Source organism: Balaenoptera musculus, chromosome 4 (genome assembly GCF_009873245.2).
Source record: "Balaenoptera musculus isolate JJ_BM4_2016_0621 chromosome 4, mBalMus1.pri.v3, whole genome shotgun sequence".
Lineage (NCBI taxonomy): Eukaryota > Metazoa > Chordata > Mammalia > Artiodactyla > Balaenopteridae > Balaenoptera > Balaenoptera musculus.
This window is the reverse complement of record NC_045788.1, coordinates 76,398,521-76,421,615: the sequence shown is the minus strand read 5'-3', so window position 1 is coordinate 76,421,615 and position 23,095 is coordinate 76,398,521. Positions and strand designations below refer to the sequence as shown.

Below are 23,095 nucleotides of genomic sequence, written 5' to 3'. Positions count from 1 at the left end.
GCTCTACAAACGGGAGAGGGAAGAAAATCAAGATGCTGGGAAATCTACAGGGATCTGACTCTGCAGAAGCTGGAGCTAGCGGTATTTTCCTCTCTCCTGCTTTTGGGCAGAAACACACCCCAGCCAACAGAGCAAGGTGTGAACCTTAAAGGCAGTCTGCTTTGGGTGGATGAGGCCTCTCGGAGGGCTCCTAGTTTCCCTCAGGTGCCTTGAGGGAAGAGGAGCAGAGGGAAGAGGCTGCTAGAAACAAAAGTTTGTATTAAATGATAAGATCTCCCCAGCTTCTCACTACAGGTATAAGTTACTCAAGCCACCAAAAGAAGGGAAATAAGAGTCCTGGGTCAGGTGCTTTGCCCACTGGATCCACCTATCCCTGAATAATTAAGAGCCAACTGAGGCTCTTTTGTACTCCTTAAAGCAGGGCTCCTTGGGGGGCCTTCAGGGCAATGACTAGGGCAGCAAGGAGGGAGTTTTGGCTCAGGTGGACCAGTGCGGATGGCAAGGAGGGATGGATCTAAATTGCTACCCTACCAGACATTTCCCTGAAGTTGCCTCCCTAGAGGCAGCCTCCTGTCAATTCTGGCAGAACAGAGCCGCAGGTAACTCAAAATACTGGATGATCAAACTGTAACATAGCTGTGCAATGCATTGTATCTGTGTTCATATGTGAATGTATATGAGTATATTTACATACACACATATACCTGATATATAGCGGATTTACCTTCCTAATGATGTTTGGCTCAGGTGGAGGCTAAAAGGACAACGCACTTTCTGAAGATACTGGCAATCAGGTGGGTTTCCAACAGTGGGGCTGGCTGTAACTAGAAACTGGCCTGAGACTAAATATTCCCCACAAATAATTCACAAAAAAAGAAATGAACCACTCCTGGAAAATCAAGAAGTGATGGTAATCTCCATTCAAGATGGAGAAGCCTCCCTTGTTTCTAACCCAGCTTCCTCCTTGGGGAATTTAAACCTATCTCCTCTAATTTGATCCTCAGGAGACAGCAGAACAGATGGTCACCAGCCATCCTCCAGCACCAGCCCTTCCTATCACAGAACAGGCCAGAGACATTCTTGGTTCAAATGCAAAGACATTCTGATAGTACGGACAAGGCTTCAAATTCAAACGAGTTCCAGGTGCAAGTCTGATTAAGTCATCCTTATTAATCGCAGATCAATGAGGGAAGTGTCACGGTGGGACTCAGCACACAGCACTGCCTTTAAAGCTCAGGGGAAGCCTAACGGAATCCTTGTTCTCCTGTTTCAAGTCAGAGTGGAGGAGGATGCGAAGCCCAACTGTTGGGAAGTGTGCTCAAGGTCAAACTCTCCCATGCCCAGTCGCCATCCCTCCCAGGTCCCTCGTCCTGCTTTCCCCACTGTTCCGAGCTGCAAATTGGATAGGAAGCCATCTTTTTTTCCTTTTCCCACTCTGGAGGTACCAAGTGTAGTCATTGCTCATTGGTGAGTCCCTGACTAATGTCAGGATTAAAGAGTGCATTCTGCAAGGTTTGGTTTTCATCTCTCATGCTCACTAAAGCAGAGGGAGGGAAGCAGACATGGCAGAGCCACAGAATGTTTGGCACCCCCCTTCCCTTTCAGAACTCTGCTCCCAGCTGGTACTTTCTAGCATTTAAGCAGGTTATAGGGGAATTTTTTTCAGAAAGAAAATCTTGGAGGAGATTCCTCCATCTGAGATAGAAAGTGACATACACAAAGATCCCCTTCCAGACTACCCATCAGAGAGCCATCTCCTCAGCTAAGGCAGATGTCATCAAACCAAAAGTCAGAGAGAGGGAGGTCCACAAAAATACAGCAGTATGCCAGTGAAATCCACGTGTTGCCCACATAAGCTCTAAAAGAAGAGCTCAGTTCAGTCAATTCAATGAAACTCCATTAGTCAAGACACTTGCTTTGGCTTCTAGTCATACATTTAAGACAAGTTAGTTAAGCTTTGTCATAAATTTAAGACCAACTTAGTGATGGCTAAACTCAAATGCAAAGATCTGAATGTGAAGAAAACTCATTATTTCCAACACACACACACACACACACACACACACAAACACACACAGAGTCACCAGGTGACGAAGACAAGCTAGTGATCAAGGTGACTGGATGAGGCAAAGGATGATCGCAAGACTCACTGGGGTTCAGACACTGATGTATAAATAACCAAATACTCCCTCCCAATAGTTCTCTTCCTCAGATCTTCAGGTACCTGGCTTTGCCTCTGTCCACACCACAGGTACAAGGTAGGTGTTCAGCCCCACTTGATGAGTGAGGAATCTGAGGCATGGAGAGGGGACTTGGTGCTGAGGGAAGAGCTAAGGTGGTGGAATCCTAGCCCTCTCAGCCCTCCCCCAAACCCTAGACCCCAAGTCCTTTGGACAACTCCATATTAGCTGTCAGGTCACCTGAACAAACCCACAGGGGAAAAAAAAACCCACAATAAATTCTATCACAGCAGTGGAGGCAATGCTAGTAATTGTGTTTTCCTAGTCACGCTGATTCACCTCCATCCTGGAGATCAGAGACATGTCTTATCTACTGTTGCATCCATAGCTTCTAGTACCTGGCACATAATAGGTGCTCGATAAATAGTGAACATGTGAGTTTAGTCCCACTGTTGGTCTTTTTTACCTTGTATCCACTCAGTAATAGAGCCAACACTTGAGGACCATGGGGAACATCTAGCTGCTGGGGGTGTGGGGGGGGCATTGAAGCTCAGCCCTGGGGCCTTTAAGGCTATATAACAAGGAGACATGCACTTCTAATCAGGGATCTTGTCCTTTGCCTTCTGTGTCCATTCTACCACCTCAATCCTCAATGAAAGTAGTGAAATTTGTTGACTGTATGGTATTGACCTGAATTGATATCTTCTTGGCTTTCCCTGTGGGGTAGAGGAGGGTGGCCAAGATTAAGAACAGGAGTATCATGATCAGTGTTCAAAAGAATTGGACCCGAGAGCATCTTCTTCCCAAGTGTACACACTCCATCCACCAATCTACAGCCTTGCCACGCTGATCCTCCCTAAATGTCTGCTAGCCCTCTGCCCCCTTTGCTAGGGCTCCCCTTCCCCTTTTCAGACCCACACTCAGGGATCAGGGCTTTCTGGATATTCCTTGGGATTCCTGAACATCCTATGTGAGCTTCCAGTTTTTTCTCATCCAATCCCTGCATAAGGCTTTACTACATCAGGGGAAGCAAAAAGTCATGGTTGGATTTTTTTTCTTTTTTTGTAAAAAATAAAACTGGTTTATACCCAGTGGGCTGGGTGGGGAGGGGCAGGAGACCTGAGTTCCAGTCCTGCCTCTGAGTCCAGGAACCTTGTATCAATGTAAAGTGCTAGATTTATATTAAGATAAGATGGCTCCCTGACCTCAAGGAACTCATCATCTCACAGTAGAATCCTAGTGGGCCCTGAGAGTCAGGGTGAGTAGGGGGCCAGCAGGTGACAGGTAGGACCAGGCTGTGGGATGTTCCAATCAATGCCCAAAGTACAGGATAACATGCACACATAGAGAGAAGATCACTTAAAACTGTAATTTCTAGATCTCTAGTCTGCAGAGTGATCAAGTGGCAAACTCCCTCTCTCTCTCTTTGATATTTTATCCCCCTTCCTCCTCGGTTGGTAATCTAAATTTGGGGCAGGGTACTGGCGGGTTTTTCCAAGCTGCTTCTTAATCTGCCCCCCTTTTCCTAGTTGTGAGGTCCAGTTCTCAGGCTCAAGTTCCCCTCTTCCCCTTCCTCAAGGTCATCTATCCTGGTTCAGAAAAGGTGAGAGCCCACTTTTGAATGTCACGAAGAACTGGGGCGGGGGGCGGTGCGGTAAATGAGAAGGAATGGAAGAGAACAGGCTAAAAGATGAGGGAAAGTAGGGGCGGGGAGGACAGAGAGGCGGGCCAGAAGGGCCTGAAGGGAGACGCCGCTGCCGCTGCTGCCGAAGGAGCCGAATGAGGCCGAAGTGGTGGGGATGGGAGGGGGAGTGGAGGTGCCTGAGAAATGTGGAAGGAGATTGGACTCAGAGAAGGTAGGATCGTGGTGGGGTCTAGACACAGGGAAGCTTCCAACCTCCCAGTCCCAGTTCCGCTCAGTCAAGGGGTCGGGAAAGAGCGTATCCCGAAGGTGGGCAGCCCTTCCCCGCTCCGGCTGCTCTCATCACCTCCGCGGAATACCTGGAGAGGATCGCAGGGGTGGGGGCAGAGTAGGGCAGTTACCTTTCCTCCTCCCAACTCGGGGCCCACTGCAGCCCGGCGCGGCGAGGACTGGGCACCGAGGGAAGGGGAGGAGGCAAGGAGGGCGCTTCAGGTGGCTCCTCCTGGTTGTTTAAACTTTGCGCTGGAGAAGGGGCCGGCTCTGTCCTCCCTCCGCCGCCCGCCCGCGGCTCCGCTCGTCCGGGTGTCCTCAGCCTCGCCTTCATCCTCTGCGGGTCCTACGCCCACTTCCCTCTCGGCTCGGATCCCCATCCCCTCTCCTGTCTCCATCTCTCCCTGTGCCGGAGCGCCCCCCGCTCCCTCCCTCCTCGCTGGATCTCCCGCAAGACGTGAGCGGAAAGTGAATGGGCAGCCCAACCACAAAGACAAATTACCATGAGAAAAATAAATCAGGAAAGCGCCGTTCGCATCCCGCGTTCCCGCCGCCGCGCCCCTCTCCGCCCGCCGAGGCGGGAGCGCCGGGCTCCGGGACGGCTGCATCTGGGGCCTGGCGGGGCAGAGTTTGGGCTCCGCAGGGCCCTGCCAGGTCAGGGGGTCTGGGAAGAATCCGGTGGGGACCCCCGCAGGCGGCGGCGGAGCAGGGACGTCCCCGAGCGCGAGATTTCACACTCCGGGCGGGCCACGCGTTCCCACGCGCCTCGCCGCCTGCGCTCTGCCTCCACCGGGTTTACTCGTCCGCCCTCTCGGAGCCTCCATCTCGGCGCCACCCTCGGCGCCTCAGCCCGGCTCTCTCCCAGCCTTTCAACCGTCCGTCCCCTCCTCCAGGCCCGGCCCTGGGTCCCCTTCGCGGCGTGCAGCCCAGACGCCACCGACAGCGGCCGGGCCAGGGCCCCGTGCAGCCCGGACCCGGAGCCGGCTGACGGCGGGAACGCGGCAGCACGGAGGGCGCCCAAGCTGAGGTGGCAGAGGGCGGCGTGGAAGCCCGGGGACTCCCTCCTCTCTGCCCGCAGCCTCCGCCACCTGGTTCCAACTTGCCAGCGGCCCCGGGCCCCTAACCCTCTGCCCACCCGAGTTGCTGAAGTTTGCAACTTTCAGCCCAGCCCGCGCAGGGGAAACGTCCTGGGCTCCCGGGACTCACCTCCAGGCTGCGGGCGCAGGTGCCCGGTTCCGGGCGGCTCCCGGCTCCCGGCGGCGGGGAGCTGCGAAGGCGAACCAGGAGGGCTGGCGGCCGGTCTGGGAATGGGGCGGCCGCGCAAGAACGGCCCCACACCCTCACTCGTCGCTCCAGTGCAGCCGCGACCCGGGCCCGAGCCCGCCACCCTCGGGTTCCGCCAGCAGCCGCCGGACGCGCCGCCAACCCGCCCGGCTCAGCGGAGCTGGGCTCAGGCGGCAGCCCTCGCGCTCCAACTAGCTCCCGACCAGGCGCGCGGCTGAGAGCGGGGAGGAGGAGAAGAGGGGGCCGAAGGAGGGAGGGAGAAGAGGTGGGGGAGGAGTTGGGAGCGAGCGGAGAGAGGGAAGGGAGCGGGAGAGAAAAGGAGGAGGGTGCCGGAGAGGACCTGCCGCGGCTGGCGCGCCACCCGCCAACTCGTGGCGCGCGGAGGAGCGCGAGGGGGCGCCCTGCACCTCCGCGTCCCCGGGCTCGGTCCGAATCCCGCCCTTGGCTTGCCAAGTGTGTTTACAAGGAGGGTGGGCAGAAGTCCCGCCCCGCAGCCTGCGTTCGAGCGGCGAGACCCAGGTCCCTCGAGCACTTGCTGCTTTTTTGCCACGTCCTGCCTTACCGTCCTCGGCAAGCCCCGTCTCGAATCCGGCTTTCTGCTGGGGCGTCAGCGCACCAGAACCCTGCCCACCCAACCGCTGGGGCCTGAGGAAATTCTCCCTTCCCTTCGGCTCCCCAATTCCCCAGCCCTATCAGCTAGGGACGATCTTCCTGCCTGTGGATTTGAAGGGGGAAAGAATTGAGTACAAAACAAGGGAAATCTGATATAAATTGCAGTCGAAGGGAATGAGATGAGGCTGCTGGGCTGGACTGGAAAACCAGAATCGGCCGGAAAAGGGTTAACTTTACAAGCTGCACGACCTTGAGTGAACCTCTCCAAGCCTCACTTTCTTCAGCTGTAAACCAGGGTTGGTGATAACCTACCCTACTGAGCGATTGGAGTAGGGGCTACAGTGAATAACATCAGGAACATTGGGAGGGCATCCAATAGATTAGTGAGCGGGGGAGCCGGTGGAGGGCTCTCAGCTGAGGAGGGAAGGTTTAGCGCGACCACACCGAACAAGGCTGAATTGTTTACAAGTTTAAGTATCTAATATTTCTGATGGCTAGAAAACCTGAGGGAAAGACAAGGGGGCAAAAGCTGCTTCAAATCCTATCTGCCCGGCTGCAAGAGGGATGGGAAGAGAGCCCTCTGCTGAACAAAGAACGGTATTTTAACATTTTTTAAAAAGGTGACCTAAGAAAAGAAAACGAAAGAATGAAGGATACAGACAAAGGACCTGAAATATTAAAGCAGGAGAAGTGTGATTATAAGAGACAGCTAAAGAGAACTGTGAAATAAAAATAGGTAAGTTGGAAGAAGGAAAACATTAAACGACTTTCTAGACTATGCCAGAAATTGAAGAATTAGAGTGAATCATTTTATGTAACAAAATTCTGGATAATGGAAATCCTAGATAAAACAGAGGAATGGAAACAGTAAGAAACCTAGAGAAGCACCCTCCTACACACACACACACACACACCCCTCTGAACCAAGGAGAGAAGTAGTTTGGCCAGAATGATGGGAAAGAAAAAAAAGAAAGAATCCAAGAAAGGAGTTTATGAGATGCTGTAAAAAGGGAAACGGTGCACAATCTCAGAAATAATGCCTTTCTAGGGCAACAGGAATGCTGAGATTCATAATGTGCAGAATGGAGAGGAACTTGCAAAGGGAAGACACTCTGAACAAGAGGAGAGAGATGCAGACAAGAGGGATAAAGGAAGGAAATGCGTATGTCGGGCATACCAGTCTGGTAGACCATCCATTTAATAAGGGGGTAGAAATCAAGTTGGAAGAGGTAGTGCAGGGCATCGAGTCCAAACCTATCATTTTACAGATGAGGACAATGAGATCCAGAGGGGAAGCATTTGTCCCAGAGTTGCGGGCTGGGGTGGGAGCAGGTCTCCTGATCCCCAGTCTGGGACCCTTCCACTGCTGTGAGTGTTGCCCGCCCCCCCTCCCCCCACACTCCCCCATTCCCATTCCTTACAGAACCGTGGGGACTGTTTTGTTATTGCAAAAATAAAATGTGTATGAAATATAGACACCTTTTAATTAATACAAAAATATGAAAATATTCTATATATATAGCAGAGAAAAGGTATGAGCGGGAGAGTTTCCCATTTGTTTGGTTGGGACAGCAGACAAAGTGCCTTCTGAGTGGTTGTCGGCAGCAGCTCTCTCTTGAAAGGTTATAAAAATCTTTTCCATCCTTCACCATATTCTCTCACCCTCCCTCTCTTTTTCCACTATGTTTTGATTGTTTTTTCCTTCTTCTCTTTCCACCATCACTTCATGCCCCTTCCTGGCTCTCCCCCTCCACATTATGAATGAGTATGGGAGAGGGCTCAGTGCAGGAAGAGAAGAGGGGAGGCCCCAGCCTGGGGACACAGCCCAGGAATGCTTCGTTTTCAGGGGAAGCAGGAGCCAAGAAGGGGAGACACCCAAAGAGACACAGACAGAGGAGCAGACATGCTTGGGATGCTAGGCTAATTAAACCTAATTGCATCCTACGGTATTCTATTGACTAACAGTGATTACTCAAGAGCTCTCAATACAAGAGAGCTTCAGAAGTCCAAACCTCAGGAAGGGACAGTTATTTTACTAGCCTGGCTTATCACCTGCTTCAGGCGTCCCCAGAGTTTGGCAAACCCTGAATCGTTTACTAGGAACAAAACCTGGAGCGTTGACCCCATCACCACAGTGTCACCACCATCTTCTGTCACTTTCCTTAAACCTCTGCAATAACCTGTACAGTAATTACTTCTATTAGGAGCAATTCTTCACCTACCAGAACAGTGTTAATTAAGCAGAATGTAAATACAGTAATTAATACAGAATTATCCAAAACAAACATGCTAAAGAGCAGCAGACATAGAGGGTGGGAAGAAGTTCTTGGAATTTACTCTTGATCTAGAAATTCCAAACTTACCTTCAACTAAGGTACCAAGAGATTAAGAAGTAAGTCCAAATTCTCATGCTCAAGGGTGACAAACCTGGGAGCCCACCTGAGGGCATTTTCTGGGATATCTAGCTGCCTCTGAAAAAAAAGAGTGCAGCCTCTCCCAGGAGTGTATGTAGGGGTGTGTGTGTGTGTGTGTGTGTGTGTGTGTGTGTGTGTGTGTGTGTATACCCACCTGTGCATAGCCCAGGCACAAACACAAATCTGGCCTTGCAGCAAAAGGCAAACAAGCCACAGCCACTCATATATCAACAGGAGAGAGAGAATTGAAAAAAAGAAGGCAGCAATCACTTATAATGTCCAAATGCTTTTCTATTTGGTTTTCTATTTGGTCCCAGAATCACCTGCTCATTGTGCCTGGGGATGGAAAAGAAAAAGGAAAATTCCCACCCCAGAAGTCATTGTCAATTTGTGAACCAAAAGCACACTTAGGTTAGAGGAACTGAAGTGTCACTAAATGACAGCCTTGCCATTGTCCTGAGCTGATGTGAGAGAAGAGGCCTTCCTTCCTTCCTTCCTCCTCAAACACTTAAGTGCCACTCACTGTGCTCGTTGGAGAGGTCATAAGAGGAAAGAGCCAGAGCCTCACAGTCAGGCAGAGAGGCAGCTCTAGTCACAGCAAATGCAGGACCAGAGCACTGCGGGCATGTGGAAGGCCAACAACCAGCTCCACCCAGCAGGGCAAGGAGGTCTTCACAGCAAAGGGCCCTTCTAGCTGGGAATGGAGATGGGGCAGGAACTTGCCAGACAGAGAAGCGGGAGGAAGCAGAGTATTCCAGGCAGAGGGAATAGCATGTATGAAAGCATAAGGCGATATAATTAGATTTCTGTTCTGGAAGAATTACTTGGCCCTGGTTGACAGATTCAGAGAGAGCTGAAGCAGTAAATGTGAACAGGTGCGTTGTTGGAGGAAAGAGCACCGCACCCGCAGTTAGGGCTCCTCAGTTCTGAGACCAGCTCAGCTGCTGGCCACTAACGAGCTGGGTGTCCTTGCACAAGCCTCTTAACTTCTCCAACCTCAGTTCCTCATGGCTAAAATGAGAGGGGTCGATTGGCTGCTTTCTAAGGTCCTCTTGGTACAACATTCTATGATTCTAACTCTCCCTGCAGACACTTCTTTAAATTATGTCCTTTACTATGTTGATGCACTGAGTCTTTTCCATGTGTTTAGCACGTCACAGTTTACAAAAGTCTTTTCCATGCAATAGCTTTTGGCCTTCACGCCATGTGAAGGAGATAGTCACACTGCCGCCTGGGATGGTCTTGTCCAGCCCCGGGGCTGTAAACACCATCTCTCTGCTGATGACATCTAAGTTTCCATTAGCAGCTCTGACCTTTCTCCTGAAACCCAGATGCAGAGAACCAGCTGCCTGCTGCCCTTCTCCACGTGAACATCTAACAGGCATCTCGGACTTAACTTCTGATTTTCTTTCCCCAAACCAGCTCCTCCCTCAGACTCTTCCAACCTAGTAAATTAAAACTCCAGTCTTTGCAGTTCTGGGTGTACTCTGATGATTTTGCAAATATGTTCCTATAAAAGGGTTTCATCTTCAAGAAATTCATGGAAAAGACTCTGACAAGTACAGGTTTCTGGTAACTGACTGTACTGCTGAACTGAATGAATAAGCATTTTCAGAACTCTAATGAAAAACTGATGAACTCATAAAAGTGCTAACAAAAGATCAAGATGAAAAAAAAAAATGAATTACATGGGACTGAGTGAACTGATGAGGATGAGTATAATTTTTGTGACTTTCTGTCTGAATTAAAAAAAAAAAAAAAATCCCACAAGGACTCAGAGGCAAAGAATATACAAATCAATTTTCACTGCAAAGTAAAGGAGCTGTTACAGTGGAGGATTACTGGACTGAATGTCAATATTATGACATAGTATGAGTGTGTTTCATGTTTGGTAATTGCAATCATTGTTGCTTTTGTTGTGGTCATCCATGTACAATGCTTGGTGTCAGTCTATTTATCTCTTGTAAAAATAAAATACAGTGTGTGTGTGTGAAAAAAAAAAACAAAAAACTCCAGTCTTTGAATTCCTCAAGGCCAAAACCTTGAGTTCATCCCACACTCCACCTGTACACCGTCAATAAGTCCCATTGAAATACTTTCAGAATCTGGCTACTCACCACCTCCTCCTCTAGCTCCCCAGTGCAAACCACTCTCTTCTCTCACCTGGATGTGTGCTCTGCCTGCTTCCACCTTTGTGCCTACAGTCTGTTCTCCAGGCAGTCGCCATCCGCTGTCAGATCCTCTCCCTCCTCTGCCAAAAAAACCCTTCCATGGCTCACCAGCTCCCTAGAGGAAGAGCCACATCCTCTCCAAGCCCACGAGGCCCTTTCTGATGTCATCTCCTACTGCTCTCCCCTCCTTCACTTCTCATCAGCCTCCCCAGCCTCTCCACTGTTTCTGGAACACCCGAAGCTCCCACCTCCAGGCCTTCGCACTTGCTGTTCTCTCCGCCTGGAAAGCTCTTCTGTCAGTGTCCACATGGTCGTTCCCTCTCTTCCTTCAGAGTTTGCTCAAATATCAGTTCATTAGCAATGCATTACTATCCTTTCAAAAATGACAAACCCCGGTCACCCTTTATCATCACCTGACATTGTACATATTTATTATCCATCTGCCCTAACCAGAATATAAATTCCACGACAGCGGAGGCATTGCCCACTTTGTTCATTGCTGTAATCCTAGCCCACAGAATGGTACTAGGTAAAAGCAAGTGCACAGTAATGATTTAAGAGTGAATCATTATTATTATCCCCATTTTACAGATAAGGAAACTGAGGCGCAATGTTACAGTTTTCAGAGCCGAGATTTGAACTTAGATTTCTCCATATCAGTGTTCTCTCCAACTGATTATCAGTTAACATCTGTATTTGCACTTAAAAACTTGCAATAGAAGATGCATATTAGAGTAAAACATATACTAATTGTTTTCCACCCAGTTCACCACATGTGTCCATTGACCCACACAGCAGCTCTCCAAGTCACAGCACAGTGGAGCGTGAGCTCTGAAAACCCAAACCTCTAAATGGTCACCAACCCCACATGTGCACATTCATTCTGGTGTCATTTTTGTTTCTTGTGTTATAGTGCTAATTTTTCTTCTCATTTCCTGAGAAAATAAATTCCCTTCCAGGCCTTCACATATTTACTCTCACACATTCTCTCAGGCAGCATGAAGATCAGTGTGTAGATGCACACACACACACACACACACACACATGCACACATACAACATTTTCACGTCTCCAAAGTCAGGGGTGTGGTGAGAGAAGGCAGGCTGACTTTGTCGTTTGCCCTTGGGAGGACACCCAGGGATGATCACATCTGGCTCCGCAGGCAGTCAAGAGCAACTCTTCACCTTCCTCTTTCCTGCTTTTCTGACAAACATGTCAGACTGGGGCTGAGGATGAGTCAGGAGGAAGTGAGGTATGGGAGTGGTGTGAAGATCAGAAGGAAGGACAGAGGCACGGCTGGTCCCCCAGATGACACCAGGCTTCCTGGTAGATGCTCCAGATAAAGGGCCAAATCAAGTGCTCAACCCCAGGCAAGGGGGCAGGGGTCACTCTCCGGACATTTGGACTCAAGGAAGAACACAAGGTGTGGCCACCCTTCTTGAAGACATTTGAAACAAGAGATTTGTATCTGTGATTCTCTCCGAGGACCATGGTGAAGTCACAGAAGTCCCAGATGGATCAGAGAGGATGGGTGTTAGCCAAGAAAACCTACACCAATGTCCCCAGAAGGGGATCTGAATCTTGTCAAGAAGAGAATCCCAGGTTGTAACCAAGAAGAGGCCCAAGCCTGGCACTTAGAGGACCCCAGCAGGGCCAGACTTCTAGACAGGATGTAGGGAGGCATCTGAAGGAGAACCTGCTGCCTGAGTTGGAGTAGAAAACCACTAACATGGTTGAGAGGTCCAAAAAGACTCCTTTACTCTGGCCAAAATGCCTCTCCTCTGGTGTTCCATGGCCTGTGAAATCCATGGTAGGGAAAAAATAGGTTGGCATAATGCCTTAAGCTGACCCATAAATTAATAACCCCTTAGCAGGAATGGGCGGTAAACAGTAATTCCCTCCAAATTACCTACCGAGCATACCACTGTGCTGGCACCATACAACGCATGCAGAATCCTGGCCCGTGGAGAGCAGTCATTCAATACTTTATTATTGATTGAACGCATGGAGGGATAGTGGGAGATGATGCTGAACCATGAGCAGAGCCAGATTAGGGAGGCCTTGAATGCCATGGAAGGGGTTTGGATTTAATCCTACAGGCCAGGGACTTCCCTGGTGGTCCAGTGGGTAAGACTCTGCGCTCCCAATGCAGGGGGCCCGGGTTCAATCCCTGGTCAGGGATCTAGATCCCGCATGCATGTCGCAACTGAAGATCCCGCATGCTGCAACGAAGATCCCGCGTGCTGCAGCTAAGACCTAGCGCAGCCAAAAAAAAAAAAAAAAAAAAAAAAACAATCCTACAGGCCAGGCAAAGAGAATCATCTGAGGTTTGGAGCAGGAGCCTGACATGGTGAGATGGGAGACAGTGGGTGGACCTGAGTGAGGGAGGCCAGTAAGAGACCATTACAACAGTCCCTGCAACTCCCTGAGACCTTGATTAGGGCAGACATGACAAAAATAATGAAAACCCTTAGGTAGGAATCTAAGGGATTGGAATACAGAATAGGGGACTGAGATGGAGAGAAGTTAAAAAATAAATAAATAAGAGCAGGGATATGGATGCCCAGAAAAGTTGGGGCTGTGAGTCAAGTGAATAATAAGGGAAGACATGATGAAGAGAACTTTGCCCCTGTCAATACGGTTTAGCGCTGGCTCTGCCCCAAGTCTGGGAAATGAAGGGGGTTGGGATGTGTCCATAACACATCCTGGTGGTGCTGCAGGCAGCTCAGATCTCAGATGTTAGGTGAGACGCACCACCGATTCTCAGGAAGAGGCAGTATGCTCCTTCATTTCAATTAAATACTAATTTTCCCACCTCTGTTATTTGCTCTGTTCTGCACTGAGGCTGGAGAGGACACAGAGGATGAGTGATGCTTAAGGGATGATCATCATATTAGGAATGTGAGGTGCATATAAGAAGTAAATATCAGGTAAATGCCAGATTGGCTGCTTCAGGCAATAAACACCAGAAAAGTTCTGGGGAAAGAGAGAGCCCACTGGAGCTGGGTCCGGGAAAGTTTCTTGCAGGAGGTGGGAATTGCTCTGGACCACACAGAAAATGTAGGTGTGGAAAGGCACAGGGGAAGGAAGAGACACACAGTGAAGTTCTTTGTGAAAGTAAAAAAGTAGATAAGGGAGAAACAGCTATAATCTACCTAGGCTTTTTAAATCTTTTGACAAAGTTCTTTAAGGAACGCTTTTTTAAAAGGTTAAGTCACCATGGGGCTAAAGGAGGGAATGATGTCTCTTTTATCAAGATTAACAAATGGTTTAGATACAGAATAAGAAAAGTAGGAGCAAATTTTGGCTTCTCTAGATGGTACAGATTTAAAACTCCCTCCTAAAGAATCTGTGCAAGGAGTGGGTAAACAAAATGTGGTGTAGACATACAGCGGAATATTATTCAACCTTAAAAAGGAAGGAAATTCTGACACATGCTACAATATGGATGAACCTGGAAGACATTATGCGAAGTGAAATAAATCAGACACAAAAGGACAAATACTGTATGATTCCACTTACATGAGGTGCCTGGAATAGTCAAATTCATAGAGATAGAGAGGAGAATGGTAGTTGTCAAGGACTAGGGTGATGAGGAAATGGGGAGTTAGTGTTTAATACGTATAGAGTTTCAGTTTGGAATGATGGAAAGTTCTGGAGTTGGGTGGTGGTGATGGCTGCACACAATGTGAATGTAATCAATGCCACTGTACACTTAAAAAGATCCTGAAGATGGAAAATGTTATGTATATGTATTTCACCACAAAGAAAAAAAACCAATATATGTAGAAAGACCCATTTTATATATTAAAAAGTAATATTAAAAATAGTTAACATGCGAAATGTTCTTTTATGTATACTTTACCACCACCACAACAAAAGGATCTACTTCAAGACTGATCAGATTTAACATCTTTCGAAATGTTCTGGAGGGGAAAGTCCCTTGACAGTCCTCCACGTTGCAGATGACCAAATGTATTCCGGTTACAGTAGAAATAAACTGACAGGCTTTGACAGTAGGAGGCATCAGAGCTGTGGTCCTCAATCCTGGGTGGATAATAGACTTGCCTGGGGGAGCTTTGAAAGCTATCTGTATCTGGACCCCAGCCCCCAGAGCATCATATTTCGCTGCCCTGGGGTGGGGTCTGGGGAACTGGTGTTTTTCCCAAGCTCCCAGGTGATTCTAATGGACAGCCAGGGTTAACTGCAGAGAACAGTAAGGTTGAAAATCTCAGCCTCCCTGGGCTTGAGTCTAGGGGTCTGCCATCTGCCAGCTGTGTGATGATCAAGTGACTTAATCTCCTTGTTTCTTAATAATCTTGTCTTCAAAACTGGGTAATAATAGCCCCAACCTCAGAGGGTTGCAGAGAGGATTAAGAAAGACACTGCACACTTAGCACAGCGCCTGGGGCCTTTTAAGAGCTCACTAAATGTTAATTATCATTGTTATCAACTGAGTTTGTTTAAATTGGCAGAAAAGGAGCAGATGGGTTGAACGTGGCATGTGCAGATATGCTTAAAAATAAACAAATCCAAACTCTGTGCCTAACGTCTCTGTCAAAAACCAGGAAAGGGCCTGTATCTTTGGAGGCATTTTTAACTTCCAGTGCATGAGTCTGAAGTACTGCTTTGCTCCAGAGGCCAAGAAAATACATACCAGGCATCAGCAAGGGGTGGGGAGAGACTGAAAATAACTGAGCCCATGCCCTTGCATTTCTCTAAACACCGTACATCCTCCCCTCCTTGATTTGTGGCGAGTTCTAATCCCTGAACCTCTGAAGGACTGTTCTGACTGACAGTGAAGAAGCAACGGAGACAGAACAGTCAAGGGCTGCAGAGGGAAGACAGGCCATAGAGGTTAGGATTCTCCAGCCTGGAAAAGGACACGATGGAAAGCAGTAAACTCATCAATAACCAGGAGAAGGTGAACAAGGACTCATTCAACCCAAACACTTGCTGGAGGGGGAGATGAGTGAGGAACACTTAGAACAAATAAAAGAAATGGGTAATAAACTCATGAAACACATTATGCCAAGATGTAGTACATGAAGGAAATATAAATGAATCCACAGAAGGTCTGGACAAATTGATGTCAGAAATGTAAATGGATGCCCAGGGGAGCTGATATATACCCACCTTGAAGGTCGGCTTCAGAGAAGGCAGTGGGGGTGTCCTTTCCAACAACGGACTGGAGAGATCATGGTCTGACCAGCATGTGCATTCATTCCAATTTTCTTAGTGCCGCTAGGGAGGGATTTGGCAGAGGGTCAGGAATGAATATGAGCGTGCTGTGTTCAGGGACAGTTAAAAAAAAAAAAAAGAAAAACTGGCTTGGCTGGAGTAAATGGGCCGTGTTAGGAAGTGAGAGAGCTTTGTCTGGATATGCAAGGCTGGGTTAGATTGTCAAGGGTACCCAGAACCAGTGCTGAGGGGCTGAAAGTAGTCCAAAAATCACAGAATGGGGACTTCCCTGGTGGCACAGTGGTTAAGAATCCGCCTGCCAATGCAGGGGACACGGGTTCGAGCCCTGGTCCGGGAAGATCCCACATGCCGCGGAGCAACTAAGCCCGCGAGCCACAACTACCGAGCCCGCGTGCGTGCAGCCCGTGCTCTGCAACAAGAGAAGCCACCACAATGAGAAGCCCACGCACCGCGGTGAAGAGTAGCCCCCACTCGCCGCAACTAGAGAAAGCCCGCGCGCAGCAACAAAGACCCAACGCAGCCAAAAAATAAATAAATAAATTTATTAAAAAAAAGAAATCACAGAATGTTGTAGCTTTTCTAGTCCAAGCCCTTCTTTTAAAAGATGAAACCAAGATGAGTTGCACATACACACCACATGATTCCCTTATTAGATGACCACTTCTGGTCATGCTGGGTTGTATCTGCCTCTCAGTCCCTAAGACAGTGTTCGGCATGTGCTAAGTGTTCGTTCTATGTGTGTTGAACTGAACTGAATGGGTTGACAACAGCTGGAAAGGTCAAAATGCTCCCTAGAAAAATGACTGGAAGAAGAGGGACAAGGAGGGAAAGGAGAATAAAAAGGTCAGGATCCAGAGCAGAACAAACAGAGCAGGGAAAAAGGGGGAAAGCCAGGCAGAAGCACTCCAGAGCCAGACCCACTGGCTGTGTGACCTTAGGCAAGTTAACCCATCGTTCTGGACCTCATCTGCCAAATGGGGATAATAATAGCACCTACTGCATAGGGTCCATGTGAGGATTAACTGAGTTAGCATAAGTGATGTAGCTGGCGCGTGGGAAGAGCTCCGTGTTAATTATTTCTATTATTCGATGTGTCATAGGGAATAAGAAAAATGGTACTCTCACTAATAATTAAAGAAATGCAAATGAAGGCAAGATACCATTATCACCTGTTGGCAAAGAGTTTTTAAAAAAATTATTTGCAGTTCTTGAACTCTTCACATTCTATGAAGATATAAAAGAAATTGGGGGATGGCGACTGGGGAGGAGAGACTAAGAGGATTTCTTGGGAGAGAACTGTGCTGAGAATCACACACACACACACACACACACATGCACACTCACACACACCATCAAGGGTAGGACGCCAGTGCCTATTCCTCAACTCAAGCCTGGTGAAGGGGCATACCACAGGACTGATCTCAGGGGGCCTCGGCCTGCAGCAGCTTAAAGCAGGATTTTAGTTCCCGGCCAGAGACTGAAGTCAGGGCGTGGCAGTGAGAGCGCTGAATCCTAACCACCAGACCAGTGGCCAGTGACAAGGCCCTGGCCCATCAGCTGTGTAGAAATGAATTTCCACAGAGAGGTGGAAAGTAATGAAACAAGTAAAGTGTTTATTTGGAGGAAAAGTGTACGTGTGGATAGACACACGGGTGAGCTCAGAGAGAGAGTCTTGCCCTCGTGGTAGTTTGAATCACTATTATATGGGGCATTTCTTCTGGGTTTCTTTTGGCCAATCATCTTGCTTCGCCTGGTTCTGAGTTCATATTTGGTTTATCTCAGGGTCCTCTCGTGTGTGCGCGCGCATCTCTTAGCCAAGATGGATTCTAGCGAAGAGGCCTATGCGTAGGTTCACATCACTCCCTTTTTGACCTCCAAGGAGCCTTTCTGCACATGTGTAGTCAGGAAGGTCTCCTTGACTTCGAGAATGAGGACTATGTGGCCTTTTGTCTCTTATCTGGGCAGAGCTCAGCCCCTCCTCCTCTTCATCTTGGAGTATCTGTCCACAGGGGACAAACTCCAGCTGTTCAGCCAGGGACCCATCTGTCTCCTGCCTCAGGACCACTCAGAAAACTAAATATGGGGCCCCTACAGTTGGAGGAGGGGAGCACGGGAGACTGGTACCTGCTCCCACAAATCTAGAGGGCAAGAGAGGGGGGTTGGCTGCTTGGGAGGCTGAGAGCAGGAGAGTTGCAAAGAGACCCAGCAGGGAAGTCTCAAAGAGTACATGGAGGTGCCCACAAGAGAGTCAGCTTTAAATACGTGCTGTGCTATGAGAGCACAAAGCCATCTTATGACAGTACCCGTTAAAGAAAAACTTTCTTTTCCTCCTTCCCACTCCTTCCTCTGCTGCGACCACGAAGGGATGAGAAGCAGCAGGTAGTGAGAAGAGGAAATAGGCTGACCACTCTCATTGCCAAAGGCAGGCAGCTTGCTTGCAACTGATCCCAGCTGGGGGAATGGGGGGAAGTCTTATCTTTAAATGAAGATGAAAGTGCTAATAGAATTAACATTCCATTACTGACTTCAAGGTTGTGTTCGCATCTTAAAGTGATCAGAGGCTGTTTTATTACTTAAAAGTGAGTAGAGTTTGTACATTCAGACATGGGGAATAGATTTCCTCTACTAAGCAGGTTTAATGAGACATGCGAAGCAGGAAAAAAAATTGTTTTCTCATTACATCCAATGAGTCCTGTTTACTGATTGTGCGTTGTTTTCCGGCAGTGCTCAGGTGGTGCTGTGGATGGCTGCATTGTCCTGCCCATTATCCAGCTCCCTCTGGTAGCAGCACCCTGATTTCCCTGTAGGGAATGACTCTGCTCCCTTGCTGCAGTTTTGGTAGACATGTTAATCAAGGTGCCCACTCCCTCTGGCTAAGAGAAGGGCGTGTATCCAAGCTAAGCCAATTGGACTTTCTCTCCAGACTCTTGGACCTTGAGGACAGAACTGGCATGCTGGAGTTAATTCATCCCAGCAGCTGTGATTAGTTCCTCTACCCAGATCTCTGGAACTTCCCTTGACTCTTTGAGCTTCCCCATGTCTGTCAAATAAATTCCTTTCCACATAAATTAGCCATCGCCAGTTTCTGCTGCTTGCAATGGAAAAATCCTAAGTGTCAAACTGGAGGGAAACAACATGTGCCAGAACAGAGCTGGCGATGTGACAAGTGTCATCCTATGAAGGATTCCCAAGTTCCTCTAATGAAAATGTCACAGTGCACATCTCAGCTTTTGCGGAATGTGGAGAGTTTAAAAGGTGGCAGGTAGGTAGATAGCCAGGCACACAGGTAGATATGGATAAACTTTTTATTTTATGTATTATATAGTCATCCTGTCTCTGGCCCAGTGCTAACTGAAACAGCAAATGGATTTGAATGAGCAAGTGTGGTTGATGGAGTCATGTATTTTTTGAGAGGCTTCTTTAGCATTTCAAAATGAGACACAGAATTAGAAGGTTATACCACGTTAGTGAAAAGTAACCACTGTCCTGAAGCTATAGACCAATTCTGTGGCTTTTTCAAGGACCACTTTTCTGAATACTGTCTCTCTTGAGCAGTTTTATAGTGTTTCTGAAACCAGTTTATTGTGTGAGGCTTAATGATCTCCCTCCCAGTACATGTCAGTGAATCAAATGTCCTGGGGTTTAAGAGAATAAAATAGATTAAAATCAAGAAACGTGTATTGAGCCCTGTAGCAGACACTGTTGGTGCCCTGCCCAATAGCCATCCCCCCACCCCCACTTCAGTTTAGATATCAAGCAGTCATGTATTTAAGGGATAGGTCACCCCAACCCCAATCCAAAAAGCAGCCTTAGTCATTCAAAATGATTCTATTTATTTTGTTAGTGATTGGCTTTGTAAAGGACATGTGACTGAATTTCTGTCCAGTGAGATATTAGTATCCATTTGCTGAGGAGAATATTCCAGGAGAAGTTTCTTAGTCTTAAACAGAGGTACAAGAAAGAGATTTCCCCTTTTCTGCCTCTAACTGATGATATGTGAGGATGTGATGCCTGGAGAGAGTGCAGCTATCCTGTGACCATGAGGAAAGCTAGCTAGTATACTTAGATGGCAAAAAGGAAAGATAGAAGTTGGATCATTGATAATTTAAGCTAATTAACTGACCAACCCTAAAACTGCCTTACCTCTAGCCTTCTTGTTAAATCTCTTTATTGTTTCAATCATTTTGAGTTGTTCTCTGTTATTTGAAAGCATATTACCTTGGGGAGTTTGCAATCTCTTTTAAAAATGTCACAGACTGGATCTTTCAAATATATGGCAACAGTTGCTCTCAAAGATATTTTTCCTAACTGGTACTGTTAAAAAACTAAATTCAACTAATTAAATATTTTTCTAATTGGCTTTATTCAATGATTCATGAAGCAGGCAGCATCCCATCTAGCAAATAGAAAGCTCTGAAGAGCTACAGAAAAGGAAAAGTTTTTAACGTCAGAGAGGGGGTGGGATGAGGAAGTCATAAATGAAAAAAGGATTATTCCGGGCAAGGTCACCTTCCTTGGGGGTACAAAAGGATCTATTAGGCAGAGTACCTCACTCGCTGGTGCCAACCGGGAAATTTCAGACTGACGGGTTAAGATTACATTCCCGGGGAAAGTAGGGACTGCAGTTAGGTTAAGTATTAAGCTTTGGTTTGGTGACATGAGCTTAGTGACATCACATGACACAAGTGATTCCATTTTGGGGCCTGTTGTTTCTTTCTTTCTTTCTTTTTCTTTCTTTTCTTTCTTTCTTTCTTCTTTTCTTTCTTTCTTTTTTTAACAATTCCCCCTTTGCGATCAAACTCTCAGCTTAACTGAGAGATGTGAACAAAATTTAAGCTATTGGCATCACTCCCAGCTACTACTCACAGCTTTTGTTGATCCTTTGTGTGTTATCTATAGGTCATGACGTCTTTGCTTAATCTCTGTGACATTCACAGGTCATGGCTCTGGGTTTACAATCCTTAAGTCGGTCATTCTCTTGGCTTCTTTTCTAATGTTCTAGTCTTAGGGAGATCATTTCCTGGGTGGTCAGTGGTTGCAAACATGCATTTAAAGCCTTTGAGAGAATATAAGGCGCCAGAGAGAGTCCTATGATTATTTATTATAAGCAGGATAATAACCAATATTTAGAGTGTTCTTTGGAGACAAGATCCCCAACACCCAAACCAATCAAAATCAAGTAAGTCAAAGAAAGTCCCCATTAAAGGAGTCACCTTTTAAAGCCAAGTGCCTTGGTCAGTGATCTTATGTAACTGAGCCTTCACTTCCCCAGAAGAGTTAACCCAGGTACAGCAGGTGGTGGTAGCCACAGCACAGATACCTCCTTGCTCAGCTCAAAGATAATCAAGGGCTATTCTACTATCAGGAACAGCTTGGCCACAGAGTCTAAGGATTTGGGGTGGTGGGGAGGCAGCTATTGCTTTAACAGTGGATTCTGCAATATCTTTAAGAATTAAGGAGATGTTTCTGATCATAGCCGCATGTGTAGTCATTCCTAAACAGGGAAGTAGGGACCTGTCAAAGGAAGCGAATTCTGAATTATAGAAGCCTCCTAGCAGGTCCTTTCTAATTTGATGATGTAAATTCAGGGGAGTTGACCAATGAGGTGTCTCTGTGTAAACAGGGGCATAATTAGATAACCTAAGAGGCGTTGCGTGGTCATGCACCAGCCATCAAGGCATTCATAGACCCAAGGAGAACGAAAACCACCGCAGACAAGGATAAATCCTGTCAGCGTACAAACCACTTTCACTAAGGTGGCACTGTTCATAGATTCATTTGCAGAGACTGTTGCATTTGCCTATTCAAACCAAAGGTCAGTTAGGTTTTTCCTAACCTGAAATAAAAAGTTGTTCTAAATTCCATAGGTTACCCCCTTATTATTATTATTATTATTATTATTATTATTATTATTATTATTATTGCTAAGGGGGGTTACCTATGGAATTTAGAACAACTTTTTATTTCAGGTTAGGAAAAACCTAACTGACCCATATCCCCTTAGATATGGATGATGGCATTATCTTTCCAGGCCAATACCAGAGTAAAGGAAAGAAAGGGAAGAAAAAATGATTTCATGTTTAGTTTAGGTATGGAGTCTTGATCTGGCATCTTGGGAGGAAGCAGTCTACGTCGACTATTTCTCTTCCTAGTTGATTTTTTTTTTTTTTTTTTTTTTATAAATTTATTTATTTATTTATTTATTTTTGGGTGTGTTGGGTCTTCGTTTCTGTGCGAGGGCTTTCTCTAGTTGCAGCGAGCGGGGGCCACTCTTCATCGCGGTGCGCGGGCCTCTTCACTGTCGCGGCCTCTCTTGTTGCGGAGCACAGGCTCCAGACGCGCAGGCTCAGTAGTTGTGGCTCACGGGCCTAGTTGCTCCGCGGCATGTGGGATCTTCCCAGACCAGGGCTCGAACCCGTGTCCCCTGCATTGGCAGGCAGATTCTCAACCACTGCGCCACCAGGGAAGCCCTTCCTAGTTGATTTGATATGGATGTCTCTTAACATTTGCGCAGGACCAGATGACAGGGGGAGCCTTCTTCAGCTGTGAGATGTACATCCAAGGTTCAAGTCCCTGAAGTCTAGCTGCCATCTGAGTAGTGAGGATAATCTGGCTTAGTCCCTTCCAAGAAAATTCAAGGGCAGTCTTTGTTTTTACTGATTACAAATCAGAAGGGTGGGAGAAAATTGGAATCATTAGTTTGGAGAGTCATAGCCTGATATTTGAGGAAACTAGATTTCAGAATCCAGTCCAATTTATAGATATATAACAAAACCTCAAAGACAATTAACAGGACTAGAATCTAATATAGACAAAGATGCAAACACAATTTTTCTCTCTACAATTATCCCCATTTCTTTTTTCCAAGGACAATAATAATAAAACAATTTGTATACAGTAAATTTGGCTTGATTATTTACATAAATACAGCAAGAATATTGATTGACCTTATAGGTTATTTTTTATTTTTTATTTTTGGCTGTGTTGGGTCTTCGTTTCTGTGCGAGGGCTTTCTCTAGTTGTGGCAAGCGGGGGCCACTCTTCATCGCGGTGCGCGGGCCTCTCACTATCGCGGCCTCTCTTGTTGCGGAGCACAGGCTCCAGACGCGCAGGCTCAGTAGTTGTGGCTCACGGGGCTAGTTGCTCCGCGGCATGTGGGATCTTCCCAGACCAGGGCTCGAACCCGTGTCCCCTGCATTAGCAGGCAGATTCTCAACCACTGAGCCACCAGGGAAGTCCCCATATAGGTTATTTTTAAGATGGCTTTGATGGAACCTTGTAAGCAAGGTACCAGGTTGGTTTTCCAAGAGGCTTTATTGG

General features: G+C 47.3%; 1 protein-coding gene across 8 annotated transcripts in view; it reads right to left on the bottom strand.

Annotated features, from left to right (window-relative positions):
• Nucleotides 1-15,748, bottom strand: part of SEMA5B (semaphorin 5B) — a 159,680-nt gene extending 143,932 nt beyond the window's left edge. For 5 of the 8 annotated variants that reach the window (XR_005019737.1, XR_005019736.1, XM_036851158.1 and 2 more), the window contains exon 1: nt 5,299-5,361. The gene's annotated coding sequence lies outside the window, so the exon portion shown is untranslated. Of the gene's footprint in view, nt 1-5,298; nt 5,433-15,709 lie in introns of those variants that run through there. The other 3 variants (XM_036851160.1, XM_036851161.1, XM_036851157.1) reach the window with 2 other exon arrangements.
• Between the last annotated feature and the right edge of the window lie 7,347 nt (nt 15,749-23,095).